Genomic DNA, 16,133 nt, shown 5'->3' on the forward strand with positions numbered 1-16,133 from the left:
TTTCATACAACTCCTTTTTTGTATTTCTGAGATCCATTGGTGAGAGCAAAACGTTGCTCAAGATGCTTCATGATGAGCACTGCTCACAAACATAATATATTTTTTGATGAAATTTGAAACCGACCCTAGAATCCAAGAGATGATCATTTTGTTCCATGCATACCAGGCATCCTTTTTCACTTCATCAGTTGTATCCCAGGCATCCCAGGCTTACGTTTTGAAGACAGTCCAAGATTTATAATTAGACGAGCCTTGAAGCTTGTCAATAGTCATGAAGTTGTTACCACCAGAAGGGTGAAGATACAAAGGGCTCGAGACATCAATAGATGTTCTAGCATAAACAACATTATCATTTTTTTCCATTTCGACAATGAAAGATGTAGATAAAGTGATAAAGAATGAGCACACCAACTATATGATGTAATTCATAGCTTTAATACCATGAAATCAATCGTAACTCTAACACTATATGGTTTAACATGGAGCTCTTTCATTCATTCCTTAAATGGATCATTTTACAAGGATAAATCCTCTCTTATAATATAGGTTGTTACAAAGACCATGGACCGATGTCCTTCTACTGCAAAACTAAGACAAAAGCATTAATTTCCCTCCTAGGACAAAACAAATAAACAGACAACTAATTAATCTAGAATCTTTCTTGAATCATGTGCTTATAAATAGACTTGATATTTGGGCATTGAACATTAGGACTTGGGCTTCATATATTTTGTCGACAATTGGTTGTTTATTAAAAAGCTCCAACTTCCCAGCACCATTATTTGATATGTTTCTGATCCGAAAGTTTATATCTAGACATTCATGAAGAGGCAGCTCCCGAAGAATGGAAAGATGAAATTTCAATACGGGGCTAGCATGAACTAAAAGAATACTACTGATGATCTTTGAAACTTCAGAGAGTTGAGCTTGTTTTTGTTTTATAAAAAACCCTTTTTGAACCATTCTAGAAACCAGTTGCAAGAAAAACACCTCATCAAAAACCAGGTTTGGTTGCATAACCCATATATTCCTCCATTTTCTGGAAGGTATACTTGTTCTTCCTGCGTCTATCAATTGCGTCTCTTCAATCAAGTCACCTTGTTTTAGCAGTGATGGCCATGCTTCTGAATATTAAAGGAGGTTAGAACCAAACATAAAAAAGAATATCATAACTCAGGGACATATGGGATTATAACCTGGTTAACAGGAATGACGTTCCATACATTTTTGTATTAAAATCTCATTCGCATTCTCATTAACGTACTATCCAAACGACACCTAAGTAATCGCTGCTAGTAACTAAAATTTGACTAAGAAATCTTATTTAACAAAGTGTTGTTACTATTAGGCCGTGTTTGTTTACAAGGACAACAATCCAGAGATTATTATACTAGTACAATAATCCCATCACTATTATCTCCTTCACTATTAGTCCTTCAAAAAAGGTAATCCACTGTTTGTTTTAGTAGGATTATGTATTGGATAATCTATATACTACTGTACATAGAATCTGTAACAGAAACAATCCCGCCTAATACCTACTTCCTGGAGGTATTATATAATCCGACATAACAATACAAATTTTGGCCCCCTTTAATCCCAGGATTATAATCCCCGACACCAATTTATTAAACAACGTGGGATTATTTCTAAGTAAAGGATTATAATCCTATCCCGTCTCTTATCCGGTAAACAAACATGGCCTTAGAGTTTGGTTATGATAAATGACTTAGGAATGTATATGATAGTAGTTTATTCAGAGTTTCTCAAGCACTCTTGATTTGAGCATTAATTTTACTGTACTAATTTGTGGTGTGGTCATGTAATAATGTGTGTTATCTTAAATTAAGTAGTTGGTTTTGCACAAGAGGCCATTCAGCTTAACTATTTCATAATTTAATATTAAATTTTATTGTATTTGTTTAAAACTGAAAATTATGATATATTTTTTAATTCACTCAAAAAAATTGTGTTGTAGCTGAATCTTTCATGCACGTTACAATGTGGAATCTTGTAAACAAATATGGTCATAAGCACATTTGAATGGTTAAAGTGGTAAAAAATTGCCTGTAAGTTGTTCCGGGTAGTGAATTCAACCAACGCTTTTCAAATTTTAGCGAATTTTTTTAAAAAACACATAGTCATTTGTAAGATTATAAACCATATTTATAAAAAAACTGATCATGGACATTTTTACTAATTGATCATACTATGGCCCTGTGAGCTAAAAAATTTGCAAGGTGACTTGACAATTATAGTAAATTAGGTGGGTGAAAATTAAAATAAGTAGATTAATTCATTGTAGTTAAAGGTAGCAAGTAGTAGTAAACGAGTGATTATGAAATGTGGCCTCCTTTATATTATTTCAGACCCACACTTCAATCATTTATCCTCCTCCTGGAGAAGCATCATATCTCTTTTGCTTTGTCAAGGGGCCTTTCTCATTTTTATTCACATATATTTTCCCCATACCATACCCTCTTCAACAACTTTCTTCAAAAATTAAATTTCCAACAATCTGATTTGTTGTACATAAATAATGTTCAGAATATTCCATACATGCAACAGTAGCTGTCAGAAATAGACAGTTTGTCACGTCAAGGACGGTTCCAGGATTAATTTAGACAAGCTTTGAATAATTGAACAAAATAATTGAAGAAACGACACCACTGTACGTTTTAATTCTGTATGAAATTTTTCCATTTCAACGGAAATAAAACAAACCAAAATATGCCTTTGGACACGTAGCCCCCTCCTAGATCCGCCAATCTGGTCATGTCGTCGCCCTACCCAAAAGCAAGCTCTTATTTATCAACATGGTGTACAAACATTGGTATTCCTTCCAGGCTCATTTTGTTTAACAGCTGTATGATCATTAATAGTGCTCACTTATTTTTTTTGTAGCATCAGGGAAGTAACAGAGACTTCAAAATCAGTTGACAGAAATTAACTTGAAGCCATCTCAATGGGTGCTACAACATCATCCATTGCAGCCAAACTTGCATTCTTCCCTCCAGAATCATCGTACAAGATAGATATCGATGAACAGACTGGAAAACTTAAACTTGTTGGTGTGCCAGAGGGTGAGAAGGCTGAAGTGTCCAAGTTACAAACAAAGAAAGGTCACAGCATAACTGTGGTATATGTGAGGAATATATCAGCAAAACTCACAGTGCTTTACTCTCATGGCAATGCTGCTGATATAGGCCAGATGTTCAAATTCTTGACTGAATTATGTGATCAACTCTGCGTCAATGTCATGGGGTTGGTCCATTTCTCGTGCATTCAACATACACATTTCTACTCGATTATCTTATCTCATGGACTGATTGGTTTGAATTTTTGGTTCTTGATTTAGGTATGACTATGCTGGCTATGGGCAATCCACAGGAGAGGTGTGGCGTCCACTCTATAGAAAATTTTATAATTTTTGGAGATTTCAACTTTGTCTATATATGCTTGACATGGTTACGGAGTATCATATATAGTAACAATTTTACTAAACTCTAGGTTTAAAATCTGAACACTGTGATTTTCCTTCTTCTAAGAATCATTTTCTCGCTTCATTTGTTTACTTGAGGATAGTATATAATAACTTATTAAGCTGTGATCAGCTGCTGATCTGGCTATTAAAATTCTTCCTTGTCAATTAGCCAAGTGAGCACAACACATATGCTGACATAGAGGCTGGCATATGGATGCCTCAAGGAGAAATATGGAGCAAGAGATGAGGATATCATATTGTATGGCCAATCAATTGGGAGTGGACCCACCATGGAATTAGCTACACGAGTGCCTGCATTAAGGGCTGTAATCCTTCAGAGTGCAATCTATCTGGCCTTAGAGTAATATATCGGATGAAACGAACACTTTGGCTTGACATATATAAGGTCTGTTCATATGACATAGCCTACTATATGAAATGTATATATTTAAACATCTGCTACATAGTTTTAATGTTTGTCGGTGTATTTTCTCCCTGCAGAACATTGATAAAGTTCAATATGTTCATTGCCCTATTCTTATAATCCATGTAAGTGCAATTATCCCCTTTATTGTTCTTATACATCTGTATTTTGGACCTGCAAATGTTTAAGTAAACGTTGAGGTTATTAGGGGAACAGAAGATGAAGTTGTGGATATCTCTCATGGTAGGCGCCTTTGGGAGCTCTGTAAAGAAAAATATGAACCTTTGTGGCTTACAGGAGGAATCATTGCAACTTACATGTTTTCCCAGAGTTCTTTAGGCATCTCAAGAAATTTAAAATAGCAATTGAGAGGTTGCCAGGTGAAATAGTGGCTCAGAGAGGAGTTTGATTAAGCAACCAGAGATTCAGCTTAAGAAGAGAAGTCTAGGGAAAGCGTGAGCTGCATAGACAATTACTCTTCAAGGCCTATGGTCGGGAATAGAGAGATTTAAGGCATAGTGTAGACAGCAGAGAAAAAACCAAGAACTAGTTCAGATAGAGTGAAAAAGCAAGAAAGAGCGCAGATCATTACTACGGGAAACAAGGATCAGCAACTGATCAATCAGATAGAGGAGGAAGGAACAGCATTGATCGGTAAGTTAAACTCTGCCTATAGTTTTAAATCTTTTGAAACAGATGAACCATAACAATACACCACTATGACAGGCATAAGACATTGACAATTTCTGATGCATAGTACTGGTTTAATGTCAGATTAGGCGACATGGATGAGATCAGTAGCATGTTAGCAATGTGGATTGTTTGAAGCAGACACAATTACAGACGACTAATAAATCGACATATACTGTTTTCTTTTGTTCCCCTTTGTGCAAATTTTCAGCAGATTGTTTATATACAGAGTGAACTTTACATGCAGTGAAGATTCCTTTAGTAAGCCTAATGAACAGAATGGCCAGCTTTACCAACTCCATGTAAATGAATTTCCTACTCTCTGTTTCGTGAATATGTTCTGAATTTGAGTTTGGCTTGTCAGTGTGAATATGAGCATTGTATGGGTACCATTTGAACATTCGTCGTATCCAGTGCAAAAATCTCTCGTAAAATCGTCGTTGGACCAAACCAAAAAACGAAAAGGATACGGTGATGAAAATTGAAATGTTAATGATTCAAAATCAGGTGAATGTTGTCCCATTGACAAAAAAAGTTGCTATGCGGTTCTTTATGGTTTGACTATAAATGTATTGTACTGAAAATTTCCAACAAAAATCAAAATTGTAACTAACCCTCCATTATTTTCAAATTAAAAATCATCACGACGTACCAAAATAGTCTTCCTAATAAAGTTTTGGTTTAATATTTTAGCAGGATTAGATATGATTAATGATCATTCACCGCGTGAAGGGAGACAAGATTATGCCTTGACCCACCACACGTAGGTCTCTTTTCAAAACTAACAGTACCTTTCACCCAACTGCCGCTTCATAATTAAACGAATAATCTGGGAAGAGATGGTTGAAATTAATTATTCCGCCAGTTGGATAAGTTAAATATTTTACTAAGAAAAAAATAAATTAATCAAAAAATTATGTCACTCTGGTTGAATGATATTTCATATGTATTGCTCATCAATCAAACATTGGCATTTCACTTACCCTTGAAGAAAATGTTACCAAGGTAAAATCTGCACATTCCAGGAAATTGATTTTAAATTAATGATTTTTCTCATAAAATTTGCAACATCTGGAACTGTGAGACAAAGCTCTTGCATCTTACCTGGTACAGGACTATAGGTAATTTGGGATAACAAATGATGAACCCCGGTGCAATGGAACAAAAACGAATTCTTAAGCTGAGTACCTAAAACATGTCGTTGGTAAAGTCACATAAGTCAGTCCAACAGAAATCAGACTACAGAAGCCTCCGAATCTTAATGGTGGATTTACTATACAGAGTGAGGATCTAGAGGTTAATTTCAAACAAGAAAAGAGACGACAGGGCATGTTGTAACAAATTGATCAAGAGGAAAGGGACACTCAAATGGGGAAATTAAGAATTACAAGAATATTACAATGGGAGGCCATTATAAAACTAAGACATTGTCGAACCTTCAATAGTTGTCATCTCCAGCAATTAATAACCTTATTAAAAGCACTTATAGGAATTGGTTCTATGAACGATACGGGACTCAATGGAGCCATTTACAAATAGTCTCTCATGGATTTATCGGTACTGCACTTTTTTCTTGACAGGAACCGGTTATGATAGAATACGTCTTGTTTATCTCGACGAAATGGGCGGAATAGCTATCCCAATGATTAACTTTATTTCGACTCTAAAAAGTGAACTTTATAATATTAAGAATAGTAAGAGAATTCACATCTTTATCTTTTTTTTGACTTATCTTCTTTATCACAAGCATATGTATTTTACAATTATCACAAACCCAAGTTATTAATTTGTATAAGTTAGATCTTTTTGAGTATCATGGAACTCCCGTTTTTCTTAAAACTGCAATAAAAAATATTTTGTAACACACGGAATATTTCATCTGAATTAAGACATAAAAACTTTTAAGTTCTGAAACGACGAATCAATGGAAAAAACTGGTTAAGAGGTCATTATCAATACAATTTATCTCAGATTAGATGCTTTGGATTAATACCACAAAAATGGCGAACTACGATAAATGAAGGTGGTATTACCCAAAAAAAGATATAACAAAATGGAATTCGTATGAAAAACCGATTACTTTTTCACAATTCGTAGTACCTCTAGAGTCCACTTCTTCCCCATACTATGAGTGAAAGGGAAAAAGTAAAGACTACCATTAAAGCAGCCCAAGCGAGACTTACTATATCCATGTGAATTATTTCCCCTATCTCTATGAAGGAATTATTCCATTATTGCTCATTAATAATAGTCGAATCAACGGCGCAGAGTCAAAAAGGGACTCTGACCGAACACTGTTGATGAACTAATCCCAATAACTTCTACTAAATTTCTATACGACTTCTAATTGGGAAAGACTAAACACAAGTAAAATAGTCAATGACACCTTAAGGGAATTTTAAGTTGGAATCCCATTCTAACTAAGGATTCTTGTGGTTCCCTGGAGGATCCAGCTACAGGAGAACCGGGAACGGAGAGCTTCCCATCCCTTTCCGACGACTCATTGGTCTTAAGAACGCAAGTTTTAAGAATGAGTGATTGCCCTTCTCCGACCCTTACTGCCCAACCTGAGAGCGAACAGCTAATGCGTTCTACTTATTGATTATTGAGCAGGGTTCTATGGTCGGTCCGCGACCCCTGGATGCCGAAGGCGTCCTTGGGGTGATCTCGTAGTTCCTACGGGGTGGAGATGATGGGGTCGGTCCATGGATTTTCCTTCCTTTTTCCGCATTTCGCTCAAAGGGTTGAAGGGAGATAGTGCATCAAGTTGTTCGCAAGGCCAACTTGATCCTCTTCCCCAGGGATCCCAGACGAGGGAACCCTAGTAGAGTCGCCGACTCCAACTACCGTTCATGTACGATCCATAGTGGATCTGACCAACTGTCCATCCTACCTCCTCTACGTTCTTGACAGCCCATCTTTGTCTCAGTAGAGTCTTTCAAGTGGTACTTGATTTCACTTATTTTTTGGTACCATCACCTTTTGGTTTCACTTTTCATGATTCATGTTATAACTCTAACTCTAATTGTATTATTATTATCCTTTTTATTCCTATATGACTTATAATTCTATATATATTATATTATTTTTACCCGTTTTTCTTTATTAATAAATTTTTTATGTGCTACTTTATTTTCACTTATTTTTTGGTTCTATGTTTTTTTGTTTTTATGATTTTTTGTGTAACTCTAGTTGTAATATTTTTATTCTTTTTGATTCCTATATGACTTATAATTGTATATGTATTATTTTTACCCGTTTTTCTTTATTAATAAACGAAATATATTCACTTATTTTTTAGTTTCACCACCTTTTGGTTTCACCACCTTTGGATTTCACCGTTTATAACTTAGGTTTGAATCATATTTTAATTATATTTTAAAATAAATAAGTTCATAAATTGACTCAACTAAATAGGTTCCGAGATATATAAACCACGACCAAGTAAATAGGTCATGTGTTTAAATTGAAATTTTTTAATTTATAATTTTTTTAATTTGTTGGTAGAATTCCATTTTAATAAAATGGTATGAATATTATAAAAATTGTATTTTGGTTTCACCAGTATAAAATAATAAAATTGTTCAAACCGTAATATTTACAATTCTATTTTCGTAGAACTCCAAATTATTTCTTGATAGGGTACTTGGTTTCTTACGCGGTATTTTGGTTTCACCCCTATAGTTTTTTTTTTTTGAAACTACCCCTATAGCTCTTTCATGTAGTGTTCTATGTTGTTTTTTTAACAAAATATAGATTGGAATCATATTGTAATTTTTTTATTTTTTATTTTTTATTAGAATAATAAAATGGAATCCTTTAAACAGTGTTATTATTAATTAATAAGGAAATCATCTTTTAAGGGATACTTTGGTTTCACCTCTTTTCGGTTTTACGAACTTTTAGTTTCACCCTTTTTTAAATCTTGCTATAACTCTAAATATACTATTTTTATTCTGTTTTATTTATATAACTAATAATTCTATATGTAATACTTTACCCGTTTTTTGATTCTTATATACCACATATTTATATTATTTTTATATAAACAAAATCATATATACATTGTAATTTCTATATTCATGCCTACAGAATATTACTGGTGCGGTCACCAACCGGTTCTTTAACTCTTGAAAACTTTCTTCACACTTATCATTCCATTCAAACTTTTCACTTTTTTGAGTTAACTTGGTCAACGGTGTTGCTATTTTCGCAAAATCTTTGACAAACCTTCGATAATATCCTGCCAATCCCAAGAAACTTCGAACTTCTGTTGGTGTCTTTGGTCGTTCCCAGTTCAACACAGCTTCAATATTTGCTGGATCGACTTGGATGCCTTCTCTACTGATGATATGCCCTAGAAATTGTACTTCCCTTAACCAGAATTCACATTTTGAGAATTTTGCGTATAATTGTTTTTCCTCGGGATTTCCAAAACTATCCTCAAGTGTTCTGCATGCTCTTCTTCTGTCTCGGAGTAAATCAAAATGTCATCAATGAATACAATTACAAACTTGTCCAAATATTTCTTGAATATCCTGTTCATCAAATCCATGAATGCAGCTGGCGCGTTTGTCAAACCGAATGCCATTACAAGAAACTCGTAATGTCTATATCTCGTACGAAATGCAGTCTTAGGAATATCTTCAGCTTTAATCTTCAATTGATGATAGCCTGATCGCAAATCTATCTTTGAAAACCATGCAGCTCCTTTTAGTTGGTCGAACAAATCGTCGATTCTCGGTAAAGGATACATGTTCTTAATAGTGAGTTTATTCAACTCTTGATAGTCGATGCATAATCGCATACTGCCATCCTTCTTCTTCACAAATAACACTGGTGCACCCCATGGGGATACACTAGGTCGTATAATGCCTCAGTCTAGAAGATCTTGCAGTTGCGTTGACAATTCCTTCATCTCGACTGGAGCCATTCGATACGGAGCTTTCGAAACTGGTTCTGTACCTGGTGCTAGATCAATCGTGAACTCGATTTCTCGATCTGGCGGTAACCCTGGAAGCTCGTCTGGAAAGACGTCCGGATACTCACATACAACTGGAATGTCTTCTATTCTAGGACTTCCTTTTTCAGTATCTAACACGTAAGCTATGTACGCCTCACATCCTTGTAGAGGCAATCATTTGGTCTGCATCACGGTGAGAAATTTCTTCCACTATTTTTCGCCTTTGAATATTACCATTGCATTTTCCGCAGTTCGCAATTTCACTTTCTTATTCGCACAATCTATTTGAGCCTTATGATACGCTAACCAATCCATTCCCAAAATCACATCAAATTCTCCTAGCTTAAAAGGAATTAAGTTTACAGAGAAATGATGTACAGCTATTTCTACATCACACGCAGGACATACTCGATCTACTGGAACTTGGTCGTCATTCGCTAATTTTATAATTAACGTCTCGCCCAACCATTCCATTTCATAATGTAACTTATCAAGAAATTCTTCAGAAATAAATGAACGTGTAGCTCCAGAATCAATTAATACTTTTGAATCTACGGAGTTCACCAAAAGCGTACCTGCAATCACACTTGGATTCTGTACTGCTTCTTTCATGGTCATGTTAAAAGTCCTTGCTCTGGGTTGATTTGGCGGCGGTGGCGGAGGTAATGCCAATACTTTCGGAATACTGACTGCCATTACTGGTCCTTTACAATTCCTAGCGATATGCCCTCTCCTTCCGCATTGATAGCAAGTGATTTCTGTTGTTTTTCCTGTCGGACATTCGTTAGAGTAGTGCCCTTTCTGCTTGCATTTGAAACATGTCACCTCTGCTTTAATACATACGCCGGTATGCTTGCGTCCACAAGTTTTGCAATACGGCACTGAAACCTTAACAATTCCCTGCTGGTTGGAGACTTGGAAACGATTACCTGCTTTTTGTGTACCCTGTCCTATCCTTTTGAAATTCAGATTTGCCCGGGTTTGAAATCCCGGCTTTCTGTTGAAACGGTCTTGGAAACTTCCCTGTCCTCTGTCTCGTTGAGATCTTTCACTTTCCCCTTCGATTATCAAAGCTTTCTGGACTACAGTGGTATATGTTGCTAATTCAAAACTGCAACTTGTCCGCGTATCCATGGTCGTAATCCTTCTTGAAACCTCTGCACTCGTTTCCCTTCAGTGTCCACCTGTTCCGGAACAAACCTAGCCAACTCATTAAATTTGGCTTCATACTCTGTCACAGACATACTTCCCTGCTTCAGCTCTAAAAACTTTATCTGCATCTGATTTCTTACGTAGCGAGGAAAATGCTTCTCTAAAAATAATTCTTTGAACCTATCCCAAGCAATAACATCTTTACCTTCTAAAGCCTTTTTAGATTCCCACCAATAATTTGCCTCTCCCTTCAACAAGTATCAAATTCTGGAGGTTTAACTGACTGAAACTGCTTAAAAGTAACAACAGGTTGAGGCTCAGGACGAGGTGGTTGTGGTAACATTTGTTGTTGTATCTGCTGTTGCTGATGCTGCATCTGCTGCTGCATCATTACCATCTGTTGTTGCATCAGATGGAACATTTGGTTCATGGTTTCATTAGTCTGGCCTTCAGAATTGTTGTTAGAGGTCTCAGCCCTAGTCTTTCTTTTTGGTGCCATCTTTTTCTTTGATAATAAAACAGGTGATATTTATTTAACAGTTTAATAAACAATTGACAGTATGGAATGGAAATAATTTATCCTGTATTAATAACATGGTTTATTTAAAGAAAACAGTTACTAAATGTAAAAACTAGAAATGTAAACATTTAATAAAATGTTTATTCTTTTTTTTTCTGTTTTTTTTTAACAAGAATTATAGTATAAAAGACTGTAAAACAATAAAGTGAAAGTAAATGCTGTAAAACTGGAAAGACTGAAATTTAAATAAAAGATATTTGAAAAGTTCAGTTTATATATATATATGTGACACCAGCTTCAGGTGTAAATGCTTGATACAAAAAGTCTCGGGCTACTGGTCATCACTATGGCTACAAGTCACACTATCGCTACAAGTTAAACTACTACAAGTTAAACTACTGATACACACATACACACTACTCACTAGGTTATACTATGCTGCCTCTATATACACATGAACTCTGGAGTCATCGTCTCAAACCATCTCAGAACCCAGGCGGAATACGCCTAAGCTCCTCTCTAAGTGCCTGGACTAAAGTCTGTGCCAAGCGGAATATACGATAGAACTCTGCAAAAGAAGGAGGTCCATCATGGGTCAACTCATCAAGCTCCCAAGTAGCGCTCATCAATATGACTGTAGTCGCTGCCTCATGTAGTAATCTGGCTGTAGGGCTGCTAACGGTCCTCTGTCCCTCTGATCAAACAGATGCATAATCTCTCGACACTGTGCCCGCCAATACTCCATATCATCCCTCATAACTCTATACTCATGGTATGGTACCATATGCGGCTGAGCAATCTGACCTACTGACTCCTGGGAAGGAACCCTCGGAATACCTGTACCCGGCTGTGGTAAACCTAACTGTAGATCCACATCATGCTCTCCCATCCCCTCGACTGGAATCATCTGAACTATGTCCGGCTCTGGGGCATGCACTGGTATAGGAGGTAACAATGGTAGTGGTGGTAATCCCTGCTCAATACCTGGTATAAAGTGATACTCAATAGGTAAAGGAACTATCGGCTCGAAGAACTCAAAAGGATCAAACATCTCTATGGGGTCATGAACTATCCCCTGAACTGGTGGTACCGGCTCCTGTGGCAATGGTGGTAGAGGTGGTAGAGGAGGAAACATATACTCAGATACTGGAGGTATAACTGGTGCTGCTGGCCCAGTGACTGTCCTCTCGGAAGATGCAGAATAACCAGAAGATGCCATCTGATAATATACCAAAGAAAAGAAAAGGTCACTAAATAATTCTAAGATTTATAATTTCCTATTCTAATCTGACCTAAATCCTAACACTATTTTTCCTAATCTGACTATCCCTATCATATGTGATCTCTCTATCCTATCTTAATCCTAATGTTCTTATTTTCAGGGACCAAACCTACAGCTCTGATACCAAACTGTAACGCCCTCCAGACCCGGGGTATAAGTCTGGGGGTTACAAGCTAATCTCCAAACCTGTACAAGCTTATTGATAAATAATAAAGAAATGAAACTAAACCCCTTAAGAACTACCAGGATCTTTCTAGGTTGAAGTATGAAAACAAGAACCACTAACTACTTTTATTACAAACCAACATTCAAAATCTCACAAACTTTCTCTATTACAAACCATTGTCTAACTCATTTTAAACTAAGTTCAGCTTTTATTCAAACACACATACTATCTATTAACACTCCACCTGCTCGGGCAACTCAAAGCTTTCTTCCTGGATAGGGATCAACACCTTGGGTATAAGAGGATCCCGAAGCTTGACCCGCTTCTTTACCACTCGTGTTCTGACGGGTTTCATATTCCTTCTTAACTAAAACAATAAGGTGAATAACAATAAAAAGGGGTGAGCCAAAATTGCTCAACAAGTCTACCAAATATACACAATGTTAAAGCAATATAACTGAATCTGTATCCCAGGTATATCTGCAAAGATATAACCTCATAAGAATCAAAAGAAGGCCATTGCTGGCAAATATAAATGAACTACACTGGATTCAAGTTCGCAGCTATACCCTGCTGATCAGCCAGGATAGTGCAGATCTATATCTCACTATATAGATCCCGTCGGGCACCCAGGCACTACGGCCCATCTCAAGGATCCGGTTATGTTCCGGTCCTTAGGATTAAGTAACCTTAATCCCCAAAAGTAATGTTATCCAGTCCTTAGAATAGCAACCGGAACAATCGGTATACTTTGATATATTCTAATCACCAGAATATATTAATAATTGTGAGTAATAATTGTAATATGAATAATAAATTCAAATGAAAAGAATAATTCAAGAATCGAACTGAGATATGAATAAAGGAGTTAAAGTAATGCAAATGTAATAAGAATTTCAAATGAATATTACTATTCTGAAATTAGAATAGGGAAAACTTGCCTTTTGCGCGACTCACTGCAATTAAATCACTTCCGTCTATCCCCTACTTGACCTGCCTTGCTGGCTTAGCTTCTGTTAGCAAAATAGTCTGATTAAGTCATCTTGTACTTTAATTTGCATCTTGAATTGACTTCATTTCGTTCCTATTATCTACCCATGCGCCTATAACTGACTCTTATATTACATATAAGCAAGTAAGACTCGATAACCACATAATACACATAAGCACATAAGCACATAATCATTTTTATAGTCAAAATAATTTTTAGAATCAAAATCGACTCGCTGATTGCTCCGTTGATCACCTTCTGCTTCATTTCCCATTTTTCCTAATTTTTCGAACTCGTCTCGGCACGTATTTCGACTGATAATCAAGCAATCAATAAAATCAACTAATTTCGAGAAGAAATTAGGTCTTCATATTATTTTTAGTGAAAAGAATTCATTTTTCTGAGTCAACAGGCTTTCGTTTCGCTCAATTCGGACTAACGGTTGAATTATTATCAATTAAACACTGATAATTCAATATAAATAATTATTGCTAATTTTTAAATCCCAAAATAATTTTTGAATAATTATTTAAGAAAAATCAAAGTCAAAAATAATTTTTTTTAATTTTTGGAGTTAAACGAAGAAGTTATGATTTATTGAAAATTATGTGATTAATTATCGAAATAATTTATCACTTTTTAAAATTTAATAAATAAATAACTAATAAAGAACTAATAAATAATTAATAAATAATTATTTAATATAAAATAATTAATCCCTAATTATTAGGATTAATCACAATTTATTAAAAATATTTACAACTTATCGTTATTTATTCGATTAGATCGATTATTTATAAATAAATAATCAATATCATTAACTGGTACGTTAATTATTGAATAAATGAGTTATTATTCGAATCATATTTTAACGCAACGATCCATTACTCGTATTTCTACGAGTTATTCACATTTCTCGCATAATTATCGAAACATCATTGTTATTATTATAACTTATACGATTCGTTAATCAATTAATTATCCGTATTTAATTATACGATACGAATAATTATTACGATATTATACGAATAATTAACTATCGACCGAATAATAATATTAATTATTGAATCGCTACCCGTATAGATACGAGTTACTCGTAATATAAACTAATTATCGGATTATTAATCATTTTATTAATCCTTATTTATTAATTAATTATTAATTAATTAGATAATAGTTAAATAATTAATTAAGTAATTAAATTCGAATTATTAAAATAATTCAGGAATTATAATATTTTTCAGAATTTAAAACTGATTTTCTATTTATAAAATAAAAGTAAATAATTAAAAACTCAGAAACAGTTTCTGGAAAATGGAATTGAGGTTTGGTGGATCAAAATCGGTCTGAAATAAAACAAACGGGTCGGGTCCGGTTTAATCGGGTCCTCAAGAACTGCCCCACCGGCAATGACGCCGGTGGGTTTTCCGGCGAATGAATCCGGCCTAAACAGCGATGAAACGACGAAATCAGTTGAGGGTTTTCATTCCCCGTGCTTCTAGGAACTCAATCCCACCGTCATCTTCTATCCCCGTCGCATGGATCGTTTTATCCGGCCAAAAACAGAGTAAACGCCGGCGAGCTTCACCCGAGTCCGACGTGCTCGATTCCCAGGGCAAATAGGCATCGTTCAATTCGTTTCTTGGTGGGTTTTCGTCCAGAATTTTACCAGGAACATAACAACATCAATATCATAACCTATCAATCCCTACAACGATTTCTCCGGCTAAAACAAGAAGAAATCCGGCCAAAACCCAAACTGACCATTTCGTACATGAAAAATTGCAAATAATATATCAAAACAAAGCTTATGAGTTCTACAATCAAACCCCTATATTCAAAACAATCACAGATTCTTGCAAATACAAAAATGAACTAATTAAAGTTTACATAAACCCTAAACTAAGAACAACTATCTAGAACATAACTCCGATCAATTAACTATCACCAATCAATTGTAAACAAGTAAAGGAAACTATATCAAGCATCAAAATCAATCCAGAACCCCAGAATCAAAAACGCCTAAATCAGACATAAACCCTAAAAATACGAATTGAAAATCAATGTAATAAAACACAAAATTGATGATAGAATTGGAAAGTAGGGATCAAGAGTTTTCGATTGAGTACTCACATGTTTGATTTGGAGATCAGAATCACTGTCAAATCTTTGCTTGAAATCAAGAACTCAAGAACCCTAATTTCTGAATTTGGGAATTAATTTGCAGAATTATGAATTAATTAATAATAATCAGGGTATTTATAGTATGAAAAATAATACTCCTAAATAAAATTAAGGGGCTAATTATACATTTAATAAAAATATTTGGCCCTAATTTTTATAATTTTTGGGTATTAAAATTTAATTTTTAAATATTTTTATATACAATATATATGCCAAAAATTCCCAAAAATTGTGAATAATTCAAAATATAAAGAAATGGTATAAATAAAAGTCCTAT

General features: G+C 35.0%; 1 pseudogene; it reads left to right on the forward strand.

Moving 5' to 3' along the window:
* The first annotated feature begins 2,843 nt into the window (after positions 1-2,843).
* LOC141705071 (uncharacterized) lies at positions 2,844-4,317 on the forward strand (annotated as a pseudogene).
* Positions 4,318-16,133: the final 11,816 nt, after the last annotated feature.

This window comes from Apium graveolens, unplaced genomic scaffold (genome assembly GCF_009905375.1).
Source record: "Apium graveolens cultivar Ventura unplaced genomic scaffold, ASM990537v1 ctg8510, whole genome shotgun sequence".
NCBI lineage: Eukaryota > Viridiplantae > Streptophyta > Magnoliopsida > Apiales > Apiaceae > Apium > Apium graveolens.